At 47.4% G+C, this 15,897-nt stretch overlaps 1 long non-coding RNA gene across 1 annotated transcript in view; it reads left to right on the forward strand.

Annotated features, from left to right (window-relative positions):
- LOC132692713 (uncharacterized) overlaps nucleotides 1–15,641 on the forward strand; it is a 108,378-nt gene extending 92,737 nt beyond the window's left edge. The window contains exon 4 of the long non-coding RNA XR_009616541.3: nucleotides 14,800–15,641. This is a non-coding gene — a long non-coding RNA (uncharacterized LOC132692713). The remainder of the gene's footprint in view (nucleotides 1–14,799) is intronic.
- Nucleotides 15,642–15,897: the final 256 nt, after the last annotated feature.

Genomic DNA, 15,897 nt, shown 5'->3' on the forward strand with positions numbered 1-15,897 from the left:
AGGCAGTCAGGCCTTTTATGTCCAGGGGCATGAAATGAGCATGCCTCACTGGCCACCCTGAATGCTCATCTTTTTCTGATTCGCCCTGCCCACAGGATGCACCCACTCTCCTGCTTCCTGTTGGGGGACTTACAGGGACAGACAGGTCCCATAGGGAAGATTGTGTGTAGTTAGGGACTAGGTTTCAGGTCTCTACATCAGCGTGAGCCACAAGGAGGCAATGGTGACCACACATACAAGCCACACCCACCCTCCCATCTACTGTGTCTGCAGCGGAGCTGACGTGTTTAACTGCACCTGTCTGACTTCTGTGCCGTCTCTCTGTTGATTCCAAATTTGGGAGTGGATAAAAGGGTTTTAGGAAGACTAATTACTAATGCTAACATCTTGATTCACTGGCCAGGGACTTTGAGATACAAATTGTGGTGTCTGGGAGTAAAATTAATAAGGAGGAAGAGCAAGGCTTTGGGCTTAGCCAGGGTGTGAAACCTTAAATTTTAAGACAATAGCGGTTGGGACAGAGAGCTCATTTCTGCATTGCTCACAAGTTAGCAGCTGTCTTTATTTGATCAGGCAGATCAGGACTTAGTAAGGAGGAGTCCTATGATGCCCTACAGCCGATCCCAACCTGGCCTGGGTATGTGCAGCCATTCCCTTGGCAATGTGTGGCTGAGGCAAAAATTATGGGAAAACCGTTCCTAAGCTTTGTTTAAGGCTCCCTTCCAAATAGGCAAATCTTTCCCGCATGGCTGACTGGACCTTGATGGATGTCCTTGTTTTTACTGTTTCTTAGCCAAATCTGCAGGCCAGAAGCTTTCATCTAAAAAGACAGCTATATTTCATGTGGGGCTGAACACGTTCCTGTAGGCTTCACATAGGTCATACGAAGTTAACCCTAGATGAGCTGCCCCAAATTCAGTTCCTATTTGTGTTGTTTAGAATTACACTCATTTTTTTCTTTTCAAATTTTTATTTAAATTCTAGTTAGTTAACATAAATGCAACATTAGTTTCAGGAGTAGAATTTAGTGATTTATCACTTACATACAACACCCAGTGCTCATCATAACAAGTGCCCTCCTTAATGCCCATCCCCTATCTAGCCCATCCCCCATCCGCCTCCCTCCATCAAGCCTCAATTTGTTTTCTATCATGAAGAGTCTCTTCAGGTTTGTTTCAGAGCCACAGGTGGGAACCATTCAGCTGGCTAAAGAAATAACAGTCAAATGTAACATAAGGACTTTATTCAGATCTTCATTTGAGCAATACGTTTTCAGACCACTGGGGATATGTGGATGTAGACTGCGTATTGGACAATACCAAGGAGTTCTTTATAATTTCGTTAGGTGTCATAATGATATTTTGACTTATGTAAGAAGATGCCCACTTTTTAATGAGATGCCTACAGAACTATGTAGGAATGACATGTTTGCTATTAATTTTAAGGGTCTCTAAATCAATGTGAAATACTGGGACGCCTACTATGACTACACATATAGACTGTATTTTGGTAGATGTAATAATGATATTAATGATCAAGTAAATAGGGTTCAGGATGGCTCAATGATTCACTTTATTAATAGTCCCAAGGAGGAAAAACATAAGGTCATCTTAGTGTGGAAAAGACACTTGAAAAATATTTAATAGGACCTACATGAACAAAATGTCACAATATTGAGCCTTCCTATCCAAGGACAAGATGTCCTACCTATTTGTCCTCTGTCCTTTCTCTCCGCATGTTGAAGGTGGAAGTAACTGTCCATAAATTAGACGGTAAATAAATGATAATCTCAAGTTATACTACCATCCCAAAAAAGTTTAGCTGAAATGTTACTTAACTAAAGCATTTAAGCTCAACATCACTCATCATCAGGGAAAAACAAATCAAAACCACCTCACACCTGTCAAAATGGCTAAAATTTACAACTCCGGCGATAACAGATGTTGGCGAGAATGCGGAGGGAGAGCATCTCTTTTGCACTGCTGGTGGGAATGCAAACTGGTGCAGCCACTCTGGAAAACAGTCTGGAGGTTCCTCAAAAAATGAAAAATAAAACTACCCTACAACCCAGCAATTGCACTGCTAGGCGTTTATCCAAGGGATACAGGTGTGCTGATTCGAAGGGGCACGTGCACCCCAATGTTTATAGCAGCGCTATCAACAATAGCCAAAGTATGGAAAGAGCCCAAAGTCCATCGATGGATGAATGGATAAAGATGTGGTATACACACACACACACACACACACACACACACACACACACAATGGAGTATTACTCGGCAACCAAAAAGAATGACATCCTGCCATTTGCAACTACGTGGATGGAACTGGAAGGTATTATGCTAAGTGAAATAAGTCAGTCAGAGAAAGACAAATATCATTTGATTTCACTCATATGTGGAATTTAAGAAACACAATAGATGAACATGGGGGAAGGGAAGGAAAAATAATATAAAAACAGAGGGAGGCAGACCATGAGAGACTCTTAAATACAGAGAACAAACTAAGGGTTGCTTGAGGGAGGCCGGTGGAGGGATGGGCTAAGTGGGTGATGGGCATTAAGGAGGGCACTTGTTGGCGTGAGCCCTGGGTGTTACATGTAAGTGATGAATCACTAAATTCTATTCCTGAAATCGTTATTATACTATATGTTACCTAACTTGGATTTAAATTAAAAAAATTTTTTTTTCACTTGATTCACCCGGAGGGACAAACGCTTAGGAAGAGCTCAGGGAGAAGGGCAGTGGTGGGTGGAGCATCTACGCGGCAAGCCAGAGACTGATCCTCAGAAAGGTCTGTGCAGGAGGTTGGTCCTGGGCTGCCGAACGGTTTCCTGCGCCCATCTGGGGTTTCTTCCCCGTGACAGGGTGGGTCGCAGCCTCCACTGTTGGGGCAAACGAGGTGTGGTGCATGCCCAGCAGGGTGGGGAACTCTGGCACAGGAGAGGTGGTGGGTGCGGACACGGCCAGCCCCCAGAAACGCGCACAGCCCAGTCTGCAGGGAGCTGCCCCGGTGGGCGGAGCTTCACGTGTGTGGTCACTACTTCCTGCTGCAGGAATTAAGCGCTGCGTGCATGACTCCACTGCAGCAGGCTCTCAGGAGCTGGTCCCCGATGCTCCCTGCCCTTGGCCCCCTTGTCTGGTTCCCTCTACGCGGTAATCGTAGCGGTGATTACGGCTGCATTGAGTCCAGCAAGTTCATCTAGCAAATCACCGCCCCTGGGAGCGGCCCTAGATTCCCTGACGTGGAGACTTCAAAAAGGATTTGGACAGATTAAAGGAAAATGAGGCAAAAACCGACTGGAGAGGCTAGGGAAAGGAAGCCCACGGCGAGGGTCAGTTTCCAAGTAAGGCTGAGCGATACTGAGATTAAATAGGAACTCTAAAAGTTGTTTACGAAAAGCTAAATAAGGCAACTTAGCCAGAAGGCTAGGCCAGGAGCACTGCCAAACTGAGGCACGGGGATCCATGCCATTCTGTCTATTTAAAAGGCCAGATTGTAGGCTAGAAGTTTAAAAACTAGATACCAGAGAAACCACACCCATGTGCCTTGTCATGGATTGAATTGTGTCCCCAGAAGAGCTGGGTTCAAGTCCTAAGCTCAGGAGCCTGATGAGACCTTATTTGGAAATTAGGTCTCTGTGGATGGGATCCAGTTAAAATACACATGCACACAGTCATTGTCTGAAGTACCCGATAGGAACTTTATCTTTAATTTTCAAAATGCCCGATTACCTTCCTTTTGTTTTGCCAACTACCAAAGGGCAGTAGATGAAATAGAAGCAGAAACACTCAAACAGGGACGATAGTTCAAACAGACAAATCCTTAGGCAAAGAACTTGAGCACTGAGTGATCCCGATCTGCATTGAGTCCACTGCGGTCCAAGGAGGCTCCAGGTCGCACTGAGGGAAGGGACCTGCCCCAACACTTTGCAAGTCCCTGCAAGAAAGCCAGATGGAGGCTCAGATACACAGGCCCGAGTATTTAAAAGGACCTCACAGTTTGTTAGCTGGCTTGATATGTTCTATTCTCCAACTTTGGCAAGTATACTCTAACAGCAAGAAAAATAGAAAAGATACGTGCAAAGTTATGGCTTCCTGTAACCAAAAGGTCAAAGGTGACCAATCGAATTCTGCATGTGTGTTTCTGCTGATGGGCTGGCAGAATTTAGATGTGTAGTAAAATAAACACACATGACTCGCAAATGATTAAATAGCATTCCATACTATTTATTTGGCTTTCAACTCTGCTACGTCGTTAGTCATGTTTTTATAGTCGTGGGTTTCACAGCATGTGTTCTGTTGACAGAAATGACTTGAACATACTCAAGTAAGTGTAAAAAATACAAAGTTCATGCACTTTTAAGTGAAGTTAAAAACATTATAAAGATTACATTGAAAATGAAAAATATTGCGAACATAAAGTTTTAAATTGTTTAAGTGCAGAAAAATAAAAGCGTAAAAGAACATTAATTTTTTTTATAAAAATGAAACTCGTTGCAAATTTAATATCTACCATCCACTGAGTCCCCAAAGCACAGAATTGGTGCCATGCTTTCCATATATTACGTCTAGATCTGCAAACATGAAAATATGGGAACAAAATGAGTTGTTTAATGTTGACAAATGGTTCCCAGACACCATGTGCAATTGTAAATACCGTGGTAATTTGCAAGGACCTCTGGGACTTCATGCATAATGAAAAGCAATAAAATGAATGTTCTACAATACTAGCAACGGGTTGTTTGTTATAAAAAGAATTTATTGCATTTGTGCTTTCTGAACAGAAGAGTTTGACAGCTTGTTCTTTCTCCTGCGTAAGTAAGGTCCACCGCTCGAATTGTCCACACCGTAAGTTGTCCGGGAAGCAGCACAGTCCACAAACCTGGCATTCAGACACCATTGTCTTTTGTTCTTAAACACCAAAGCAGGAGATCTAGAGAATGGCGCTTCGGTCATACCAGAATGGATGTTCAGAGTAGCGGGTTATACTCTGCCGGCTCTGATCTCAGTGACTGAGGTTCCCGTGTGTTCTTTAAACACATTCATACGTGTCTGTGATATGTGAGTCTGTCCACAGTGCGGGACCTGGCGAAGGGGCCCTCCTCTTGCCTGGGTCTGCAGGTGGTGCCAGAGGGGACCCAGGTGGGCGGAGGAGGCTGCTTGCAGTCAGTCACCCAGATGAGAGAGCTGAGGTCCCCACCCAGGGTGGTAAGGAAGAGGATGGAGAAAGAGGTCATCTTCGGTGTTGTTCACAGTCACGGGTGGAGGGTCGTTCCATCTGAATTCACGCTTCTATGGAGCCACACGCAACCCAGGCGTCTTGTGCCTGGGTTTGAGATCTCTTTAGTTAAGGAAACAAGATGGTTTTTACCCCAACCGAGACCAGCTGGTAATGAAGTCCATTCAGGAAAGTAAAAAATAATTCTTTGCCCTTATGGCAGCACCTCTTGGCCATACTTCTAGTTTAAAACAAGACTCAGTACTTCGATGCCCCACAGGGACCATCTCAACTCCAGACTGTGTGAGCAAGAACCGATAGTTCACTGGATCTTTTTGTGGTCAGGAGGGAAGAGGTCTACGTCCTCAGAAATGTGACAAATGTCACGCCAACCCTCCTTTCAGTCTTTGTATTATTTTTTTTTTAGTGTTTGTTTGTTTTGAGAGAGAATCAGTCCCAAGCAGGCTCCGCACTGTCAGTGCAGAGCCCTACCTGGGGCTCAATCCTACGAACCGTGAGATCGTGACCTGAGCCAAAATCAAGAGTCAGTTGCCCAACTGACTGTGCCACCCAGGCGCCCCAGTCTTTGTATTCTTTCTCCCCATAATTTGTTCTGCCCTCAGATAGTCTCCCCTTCCTTCCATTAAGCCCTGCCCCACCCCCCCGTCTTCCTCTAGCCTCCCTCAGTTGACCGTGTCTCCACAGTTCGCACCCCCAGGCTCCAGTGTGCATCCTCGCTCGAGCCCACCCTGCCCCGCACACAGATGAGTTCCCCTGGCCTCCCTGTCTTTACAAGATGGGGACTGGGGTAGATAGAAGGTGGAGTCAGACAGACTTACGGGACATTCCGATTCTTGTTGTGCGGGTCTCAACCCTTCCATCTTCTGCGTGGCCCAAGGCTGCACACAGCTCAGGGCAGGAGACTAGGAAACCAGGGCTCCAGGTCTGGCCGTGGGCTCCCGAACAGAAGAGAACAAAGTAAGTTAACGGCATTCTCGGGTACTTCGGCATTCTCGTGGCCCACACTCTCCCGGCTCTTCCTCCCCATGCTCACGGCTGTCTGGAGTTCGTGGCTCGTGGGGCACCAGAGAAGTGAGGCTGAGATCGCCCTGAGAGGTCAGACCACCCTGAGTGAGCTCCCCCACCCAGCAGCTTCCCCCAAGAGCTGAATGGCTTGGCTTTGCTTTTGAGCTGATTCCCCCTAATTCTCTGGCCCCGGGTTCACGAAGAACAGGCCAGGAGAAGGGTTTTATGGGCTAGAGGTGAAGGGAGGAGGCTTCTCTTTGAGATAATGTTCTTCCCGGGGAAACCTTCCTTCAAAGAATAAATCTGCCCTACAGCATCCCAGTGTAAGACTGTTTTCCAAACATGGAATCACTTTGCCACCACTGGGCACTTTTCACGCTGTTCCTTGAATCTAGAATGTTCTCCACAAACTCTACTCTTTTTAGTGTTCTATTTATTTTTGAGAGAGAGACAGAGACAGAGACAGAATACAAGCTGGGGAGGGGCAGAGAGAGAGAGAGAGAGGGAGACACAGAATCCGAAGCAGGCTCCAGGCTCCGAGCCGTCAGCACAGAGCCTGACGTGGGGCTCGAACTCACGAGCCGTGAGATCGTGACCCAAGCCAGAGTCAGACGCTCAACGGACTGAGCCACCCAGGCCCCAACAAACTCCACTCTTGATTAAAAGAGTAAGAACACTCATTGCAGCCCTAACCTAGAATCAGATACTTAACTACAGAGAAGAAATTGATGGTCACCAGAGGGGAGGAGGGTGGCAATAGGTGATGGGGCTTAAGGAGGGCACTTGTGATGAGCACTGGGTGTTTTGTGGAAATGTGGAATCACTAAATTGTACACCTGAAAATAATATTACACTGTATGTTAGCTCACTGGAGTTTAAATAAAAACTGAAAAAATCAAAAAGTAGAAAAAATAAAGCAAGCCATTGAACAGCAAAAACAAAACAATTTCAGGGGCACCTGGGTGGCTCTGTCGGTTGAGCTTCCGACTTGGGCTCAGGTCATGATCTCATGGTTTGTGGGTTCGAGCCCCGTGTCGGGCTTTGTGCTGACAGCTCGGAGACTGGAGCCTGCTTCGGAGTCTGTGTCTCCCTCTCTCTCTGCGCCTCCCCTGCTCATGCTCTGTCTCTATCTCTCAAAACTAAATGAATATTAAAAAAAAAAATGACCAAAACGTCTCCTTTGGGGACACAATTGATAAATGATGTCTGTTGAATGAATAAATGAACCACCAACTCTCTCCCTCATGGTTTTGCAGGAGCCCCTGCCCTCGCGGAGGCCTTCTGCGAATAACCTCCATACCTGTACCAGGTGCTGAGCCACCGGCCTCACGTGGCTGTGGCTTCCCAGGATAAGCCGAGGCCTGCTTAACGAAGAAAAAGCAAGAGTAACAACACATGTCGACGTAATGAGTTGGAAATACCTTCTGAGCTGTTGGAGGAATTAGCACGAATTAACACCGCTCTGAAAGGCTCTGAGAGTAAGAATTACAAACCGCTTAGGTGCCTCCAAGTTCACTGTTGACTGTAGATTGAAACCATAACAACATGGCAGCAGGAGAATTGACAGGTGGACCCACATCACACCAGGGAACCGCATTTGGAAAATACAAGCGAATGAAGTGAGCGAGTGGAGATACAGGCTAGGAGGGGGATTAGGCTGTGTCAAGGACCTTGGAGACCAACTTACCCAGCCCCTCACAGTACAGATGGGCTTGTGGAGAGCAGGGCTGGGGAAGGAGCTTATGAAAGGCTTGCAGCTGTTAGTAAGAGGGCTGGTGGGAAACCCATCCCAGGGGCAAAGTAAGGGGAGGACATCATTGCCTCAAACATAGTTCTCGTGGGCACAAAATCAGTCTCGCCACCAAGCCCATGTATTGGCAGGGACCTGTCCAGTAACACAGCACAGAGGTGTGGAACGAAAGCTCCCAGTGGAATCGTTTTGTGGTCCTGGATCCATTGTTAGCTCACCTGAACCGCGTTGGTTGGGGAGAACTCCACCGAGGGTGATAGGGCAGAACTCTGTCCCGAGTAAGACTTACCTCCAAGGTGAAATGTTTTCTTCTTGCCAAGAGGCAAAACCCAGAAGGCAAATTTCTGGTATCCTTCCCTGGAACCCAGAGGAGGAGGAGGAAGAGGAAGACTGGGGATCTTGGAGAGAAGTGATGGGGTACCAGAAAGGAGACAAGGGGCCATCCTTACGTTTCAGCTAAGCCACTCACCCAGGTCATTCAGTTTGCCTTTCACTGATCTCTCTGCACCATGTAGTATCCCCGTGAAACAGTGGCTCATTGAGTTTTGCTAAGTACCCAGGACATGATCAAGTGAATGGCCAGAAGGTAATTCTCTTCTGTGTAGCTACCTGACCCTGTGTAGGGTCAGGACCATGCCTAGGTTTTTTTGGCTCCTGTGTGGTTCTCTTTCTTCTAGAAGGTACGTAGCAATGAAAAAAATATGATTGATGAACAGTACATCAAAGAATAGTTGTGGGGGGCGCCTGGGTGGCTCAGTCGGTTAAGCGTCCGACTTCAGCTCAGGTCATGATCTCACGATTCGTGGGTTCGAGCCCCGCGGCGGGCTCTGGGCTGACAGCTCAGAGCCTGGAGCCTGCTTCGGATTCTGTGTCTCCCTCTCTCTCTGCCCCTCCCCTGTTCGTTCTCTACCCCCCCCCCCCAAATATATAAACATTAAAAATTAAAAAAAAAAAAAAGAATAGTTGTGGGCAGAAGGACAAAGGGGGTTAGGGATGACCCTCCCCACAAATCCATTATGTGGGGGAGCCAACAGGAGACAAAGGAACCAGCACCCAATTCCTGTCGGTGCCATTCCCTGTTTTGGGAACGGTCTCACTCTGGTGTTTGGCAACCTCATCCCCCCTCCCCTTTTTTTTTTGAGATCTCTGCTCACGTGTCACTTCCTCAGAGAGGCTCTCCCTGAACACCACATGTAAAATAATTCACTCCCTTCTCCCAGGTCACTCTGCAAACATTACCCTGTTCTCATCGCAGAACGAGATCTGCTAGAAGGACAAATTAAGTAAACAGACAAGTGCATTAATTGCCAAACTTCACCAATAGGGAGTTAGGCTCCATGAGGGTATGGACTGTTCCCGTCTCCTTCACCGTGGATCCTCAGTGCTTACCGATGCTTGGGATGTAGGCGCTCAATAAGTAGTGATGGATGGATGGATAGATGGATGGATAAATGGATGGATGAAATTTGAAATCTGTCCACTGGATTGAGACTTCCACCATGGTCTCTTGGAGGTACCCCCCACTCTTGCTCCTATCTCGTTGTCCATGAGGCTGTTTCTGTCCCGGGATGCCTTTCACTACATCAGTTGCTGTTCCTGAACCTTCTTCACTGGATCTGTTTCCCTTCCGACCTCCACTAGCAGTGCTTTCCAGACTTTCCCCCATCAGGTATCGTGCAAACTTAGATTGTCCTGAATTTGCCTGCAAGGAACTTGGTCAAGCCATTCGAACTGTCTAGGCCTCCAAGTCACAGAGCTACTAAGTGACAGGCTGGGACTCAAGTCACGATGGTACTTGTAGCACTTTCTTGGGTTGGTGGAAAGATAAATGGGTCAATACATGCCAAGTTCTCTGCACAGTAACTGGGACACTGGCGAGCTGATAAATATTGGCTCTGTTATGATCATTGCTGGCAGGACTGGGGTTGTGCATCTAAAGGTTGTGACACGGAAGAGTTGGCCTATTTAAGGGTACGGTCAAGGACACCTGAATAAAGGAGCAAGGAGAGGAGGTGACCACAGGACTCAGGGACAGGTGCTGTAGCAGGAAGGACCCTCCAACAACCGAAGCTGGAGGGCCTGGACAGCGTAGCTAGCAATGTGTTCCCATGGTCATGTGCTTCTGTAAACTGTTCAAAAGTGAGATATTTAACCCACAGTTGCATACGATCTTTCTTTCCACTCAGACTTTTCCTTCATCACACTCCCCCTCTTGCTTGGGTGGCTTTGGAGTATTTAAAAATTTCTCTTCAATGTTGGCTTATTTTTGAGAGAGAGTGAGCAGGGGAGGGGCAGTGAAAGAGGGAGACACAGAATCTGAAGCAGGCTCCAGGCTCCGAGCTTTCAGCACAGAGCCCGACGCGGGGCTCAAACACTGGGCTCGAACTCACGAACTGTGAGATCATGACCTGAGCCGAAGTCGGCCGCCTAACCGACTGAGCCACCCAGGCACCCCGCCCCTGGAGTATTTTAAATCTAGTTAGGGAGGCGTTGGGTTTAGGAAATCTTTAATTTGTAAATTGCACACAAAAGTGTCACCACACCCAGTCCCTCCTGTGGACAATTACTGTAAAAACTGCCACGTAGGAATGGCCTCCAGAGCCTTGGGGTCTTCTGTGACATCAAGTTGCAAGACCATGGGCTATCCTGCCACTCAGATGTGTGCTTTGGACCCTTGCCCCCAGAAGTATGTGAGTAGTAGAGGGAAAAGAAGGAACCTGAAGTATACGAAGCCAGAAGCTAGTCTGTGGGAAATCCTTCCAGCCAACAGACGTGCAAAATTCTAAGCAGAGAGTTCAGTTTGCATTGACCCCCTTGGTCAACAGAAACATTCTCCTGTCAGAGAGAAATTCTATTTCACTCTATTCCCATTAACAAAATTTTATTTGGCACGTTAATAACGCAGTGATGTAGCATCCAAGCAGCTACAAATAAAGGTCAAAGTTTCCTGTTTTCTCTGTTGAACATACGACCGAGCTGATGAAAACTTCACGGTCATAAAGAGAAGACAGATGAAAAGGTACGGAAAACATATCATTGAGGTACGGGTAGGTTTTTTGAAGCCTGTGGTATTAAGTTTTTTGTTTTTAATTTTGAAAGTTGTGATTTCGCTTCTCATTCTGAATACATACTCATTTTACGCCTACATTTACGGTTGTACTTTTGTATTCTTTTCCCAAAGGAGGACCCCAAGTCTGTGTAAACTTCCGCCCCGCACAACTAGCCTTGCCCCCGGCTGGGGCGTTAGGCAGAGAAACACAGGGGCTCCTGACACAATCTGGCAATGAGAGAGCTGATGTCTTCATCCTGCGGCCCAAACTGAAGCCAGAGGGCAGGGGACCCGATAATTTTAGTCCCTAGAGCTCGGCCTCTCTGGGGGACAAAGGGAACAAAGGGGGCCGCAATGGGGCAAAGGGAACATTTCCAGCACGTTGATGGGGACCCTCACGTTGCCAGGAAAGGCCTTGCACAGAAGGGCACTCAGGGACCCGGTTCCACCTGCGCCCGCCCCCACTCGCCCCTCCCCCCACTGGAAAAAGAATGACTTTCGCAATTAAAGGCACAGAGGCATCTGTACCTCCTGTGTTCCCTTGCATTGCTACCTGCCGGCCCCCAGAGGGCAGAGACAGTGTGCTCTTCTACCGTGAGGCCCCCCCACCCCCTCCCGGGAATACCGGTGGGGGTGGGGGGGAGCGTATGAGCATCAGAAAGCTCTCTTGAGAAAGCGGTTTCCCTATACTGGAATAAAGTCCCTTCCAGCTCTGCCTGATGATAGCAATCGTAACATAACAATAAATAGCATGGTGATTACGGTCTAGCCCAGCCCCCACCTTTTACAGGTGAGAATGTATTTTGCCCTCAAAATAAATGTTCCATTAAAATATGTTTTATGGCTAAGCGTTTATTATTTTTAGCTTTCCCCGGGATCTCCATTCTAGCAGTACTTGAACACGCAGATAACTCCCAGGTTTTAGAGGATATTTATGTGAGTTACAAAGGTAACTGCCAACAGTGATCTTTCTTTCATTCTATCTGAGGAACCTCTGGGTTCTAAATCGTGGTTTTCTCGTACGGACTTCATAGTGAAATCTCTGCCAAAATGAAAAAAGACTAGAATGAGGAACACCCTTTTCCCTCTAAATAGACTACCCAGCCCTTTAAAAGACAGGGGTTTGCATAGAGTTGAGGCTGGGAGAAATGAAGTGACTTGCCAGGTTGATGATTTGTAAAACCCAGGGTAAATGCTTAGTTTTCTAAGGGTCAAGTTGCTTCTGTTCCTCGGGAAATTTGGAGACGGATTAAGTGCGACAACAATAGCGACGAGGAGGACGGGTTCTGGCTGGTGGGAGGTGACTCCCATGCCACCTGCTTGGTCTGGAAGCACCTGCCCAGATTCTTCAGTGATTTTTATTTATTCTATTTTTTCCCCAATATATGAAGTTTATCGTCAAATTGGTTTCCATTATTCTATTTTTTTTAATGTTTATTTATTTTTGAGAGAGAGCGAGAGCGCGGGGGAGGGGCTGAGAGAGAGGGAGACAGAGTATCCAAAGCAGGCTGTGGACTGAGAGTGGCGAGCTTGACGCGGGGCTCGAACTCATGAACTACAAGATCATGACCTGAGCTGAAGTCAGACGCTTAACCAACTGAGCACCCAGTCACCCCTCTCCAGTGATTTTTAAAGCCATGAGACCGGCGCCAGGATCTCCAGAGGCCCACCCATGCAAAGGATGGTTCTAGGAGTTCATTATAAACCATTCTTCAAAATGCCTGGGAGAAACACACACACCCAGGCTTCAAATTCCCTTATTAGGAAGCTGCAGGATTAGACTCTTGAGGTTTGACATTGAAGGGGCAAGGATTTGGAGCGAGGGACAGATGTCTCAGGATCCGCCTTGTTGGAGCTGCAGAGATGTCGGAGAGCTGGCTGTTTATTCCACAGTCTGGCTCACTAACTGCCCTTGAGCTTTGGGAGAAGATTGGAGACTTTATGGCTGCACGTACTGGGCTCAAAAAGGTAAACCGTAAAGAATGCAGGTAGTTTGTGCATCAGTTCTTAGAAGTAAGAAGGTTTGGATCGGGCTCCGGACTGCTTGAGCCAACAGCTGCGGTTGGTTCGCTGTTTATAAAAGAAAAGGTGAAGATTTCAGTGCATGGTCCCTAGACCAGCAGCACCGTCATCCAAGGACAGGCGGAGCTGGGAGCTGTACCTTAAGGGGATCTTCTGGGACTGGTGTGCACGATAAAGCCGTGCTTCTCAAACTTCAGAGTTGAACTCACAAGCTTACTACCCACGAGGTCCTGAGAGGTCTTGCCCTCAGTCCCAGCTCCCCTGTGACCCCACCATAAAATGACAGATGCAGAGGAAGCAGGAGGTAGGCTTGTAAGAGGTGACTTTAGGAGCTAAGGCTCGGGGCGCCTGGGTGGCTCAGTCGGTTAAGCGCCCAACTTCATCTCAGGTCACGATCTCACGGTTCATGGGTTCCAGCCCCGCGTCGGGCTCTGCGCTGACAGAGCCCGGAGCCTGCTTTGGATTCTGTGTCTCCTTCTCTCTCTACCCCTCCCCCGCTCGTGCTCTGTCTCTGTCTCAAAAATAAATAAACCTTAAAAAATATTTTAAAAAGAGAGAGAGATGAGGCCCCAGCAAACTCTTAACCACTTGGCTGCTACAGCATCTTGGTTCACTTCTTTCAACCCTCTGGGTTTCTCTGTGACTCTGGGCCCAGCTTCTCCAGCCCCAGGACACTGACCTTCATTTCCTAACCGTCTCAGTCCCTGCTTGCTGCCCACCCCCCCCCCCCCCTTCACCCCTGGCTCATATTTCCATTAATTACAGCCCACAGCTCTGGTTTTGCCGCTTGCTCTGATAACACAAAGTGTGCCGGCTTCCCCACCGGACCGTGAGCACCCGCTCCCCTCTCATTTTCCAAGATCACTAGCAGTGCAGTGCCATGGCAACGTCTAATCCCTAACCCCGAGATGGGGGTGGGGTGGAGAGAATCAGAGCAGGTATTCTCGAGAAAGGAAACAAAGAATCCGCCAGATGAAGGCAGACACGATCAGTATTCTAGGCCAGCGCTTCTCAAACGGTCATGCGCACACAAGTCCCCCAGAGATCTGTAGATTCTGCTGCGGGAGGTCCGGGATGGCACTGGAGACGTGGTCATTTTCACGAGGTAACAGGTGACTCCGATGCTACCGGTCCACAGACCACACTCTGAGTAGAAAGTTCCAGGCAACGTGAAGGCAAGGATGTCGCTGTTCTGTTCACTGCCATGTCGCGATCATGTGTCTCCGCGGAAAAGGTGTTCCACAGATTGGTAAATAAACACTGACTATCTGGGGTACCACCTGGGTGCTTGAATTCTCGTGATCTGCAAGATATAAAATATGTTTGCTTTGGCTGTAAAATCAGGGCTCGTACTACATGCGCTGAGGCACAGAGAGGTTGAGTTACGGGCTCAAAGACACACAGTGATTGTCTAAGTTGTTCCTCCCCAAATATTCCATTGTTGCTCTTCTGCATTTCCTAATCTCCCTTGAAGCTGTTGAACCAATTCTAGCCCGTGGACTGTGGGGACATGGTAAGTGTCACCTGGCCGAGGAGACAATGAGCCAGCCCTCTTTCCTCCTCCACCCCTCTCCTGTCTATTTTGTACTCTGCCATCTGAAATATATGGCCCCCAACGTAAGTTAGCAGGAGTGTTGCCCCCACCCCGCGGCGGACGTCACCCAAGGATACGTAGATCTTAGCTGAATCTGAACCGCTACAAATTTGAGTTTTGCTATATTTTTCCAACTAGCGTGGGCTCAGTGCTGCCATCACACAACTCTTCGCCTAAGAGGCTCTTCGCTCTGGTACCCTACGTCCTCTGAAGGTGAGCATACCCCCAAAACAGTCTGGAGTAGGCCTGCCACCGTCCTGCCAACAAAGCCCGGATGCTAGGCGCTGGGACTGTGGAAAATGAATGATCGGTGCCCTGGAAAACGTCTGAAGGCGTGAGAGCTTTAGCAACAGCTGCACAGGGACTGTTCTCAACTCGGTGAAGGTTCGTTCTCAGACGGGCACCGTTTGCTTTCTAGCTGTTCTTTATCCACACGGAGGCACGTCTCCGAGCATGCTTGGCATGAAGCAGACCTTGCTTTGGGGGGTTTTGGGGGGCCGCAGTCATGAGCTGAACGAAAACTCATTTTTGGAACGTTATTAATATACACCTTTTCAAGTGGTTGACTTTATGACCTGCATTGACTCAGATGGGGGGATGTGATTTTTCCACACGAAGGCGTATGGACTCGTGTGTCCCGCGAAATAATATAAGGTGCATCATCCTACATGCGTGTAAACCCCAAAAAGACATGGCTATTGTTTAGACTGTTCTAAGTATATGGAATTGAATGGCATAGAGGGGCACAAGTGACTTAATAAAAGGTAGATCACCTGAAAAAATATATAATCGGTGTAGAAATCCCATCAGTATTTGAGACTTTCCAAGCTTCCCCTCCCCCCATCCATGCTTCTCCTTTTCTCCTAAGGATGCTCCTTCAGGATGTTTTTGCTGGAGGATTAACCCTCTGAGGACCAGCTGATCTCTATTCTCTGAAACAATTTGCATCAAATGGAGAAGTGAAGAAAGTGACCCACCCATATATATCTTGATCATAGAATAGTATAGGGACAGTACTAAAGGAGGAAATTACAGGACCAGTACCATTTACACAGATTCCAACATTAGATCTATAAACTCAGCAGTATATACACATAAATAGATCATGACAAGATGACTATAAATAAATTCCATGACCTTATGGAACATAAAGAAGATGAAACAGGAGAAAAATGTATTCAAGTAATATACTACATTAGAATTTTAAGAAAGAAAAAGTACTCAAATACGTTATAT

This window comes from Panthera onca, chromosome B1 (assembly GCF_046562875.1).
Source record: "Panthera onca isolate mPanOnc1 chromosome B1, mPanOnc1 haplotype 2, whole genome shotgun sequence".
NCBI classification, from domain to species: domain Eukaryota; kingdom Metazoa; phylum Chordata; class Mammalia; order Carnivora; family Felidae; genus Panthera; species Panthera onca.